The sequence below is a fragment of the Chiloscyllium plagiosum genome, chromosome 8 (genome assembly GCF_004010195.1).
Source record: "Chiloscyllium plagiosum isolate BGI_BamShark_2017 chromosome 8, ASM401019v2, whole genome shotgun sequence".
Classification (NCBI taxonomy): Eukaryota; Metazoa; Chordata; class Chondrichthyes; order Orectolobiformes; family Hemiscylliidae; genus Chiloscyllium; species Chiloscyllium plagiosum.
In genome coordinates, this window is record NC_057717.1 from 13464938 (window position 1) to 13465760 (window position 823).

The window sequence follows — 823 nt, forward strand, 5'->3', positions numbered from 1 at the left end:
GGCACAACATCGTGGGCCGAAGGGCTTGTTCTGTGCTGTATTGTTCTATGTTGTATATTCTAAGAGAGCTAGTATCATATCTCGAAGCATCCCCAGCATTCTAAAAAGTCATGCTGAAGCACCAAAAGACTTAATATACAATCCTACGGAAATAATCCTGCGCTCGCGTCGCCACTGTATAATCAGTTACTCAAAGTCTCTTTAGCTTAAGTTTAGCGGTTCTTGCATTGATTCGGCTGTCCAGACGTCTTCCTCAATTGAAGATTCCACTGGCCCTTTGATCCGAGTGTAGTGAGTCGAGCCTTTCTCCAACATCCTTATTGCCGTTTCGGTAGTCAAAGGAGCCTGGTACAGCCCTTCACAGTCCGGTTGCAATTTAGTCTCTGTCCATGATTTTACTCAGACCCAATCTCCCCGTCGAATTGGATGAACAGCGAATTCAAGGTGCCGAGTCTGTGCCAATAAACGCTGTTTCCCGAGGAAAGACAAAGAGGAGGACAAACCCAGTATATACTTATTTAAGAACAACTCTTTAGTTTCTGGATTTGGCAGTAGCCAGAGTATATGCCTCCATCCATCCGGATAAATGATCAACTATTATCAACATATATCTCAGTCTTCCCACTCGGGGTAATTCTCTCCCTCCTGGGACTTGTTTCCTTAACACTTTCTTGTTTACTTTTTTACGTGTTATGCATCCCTCACATATCTGTTTTGCTATCGTATGTATCCCTTGCATCCATATTTCCTTCTGACTAAATCACACATTGCTTGCACTCACCAGTGGCTCCCCTGATGTAAGACAGCCATCATTTCTCGCATC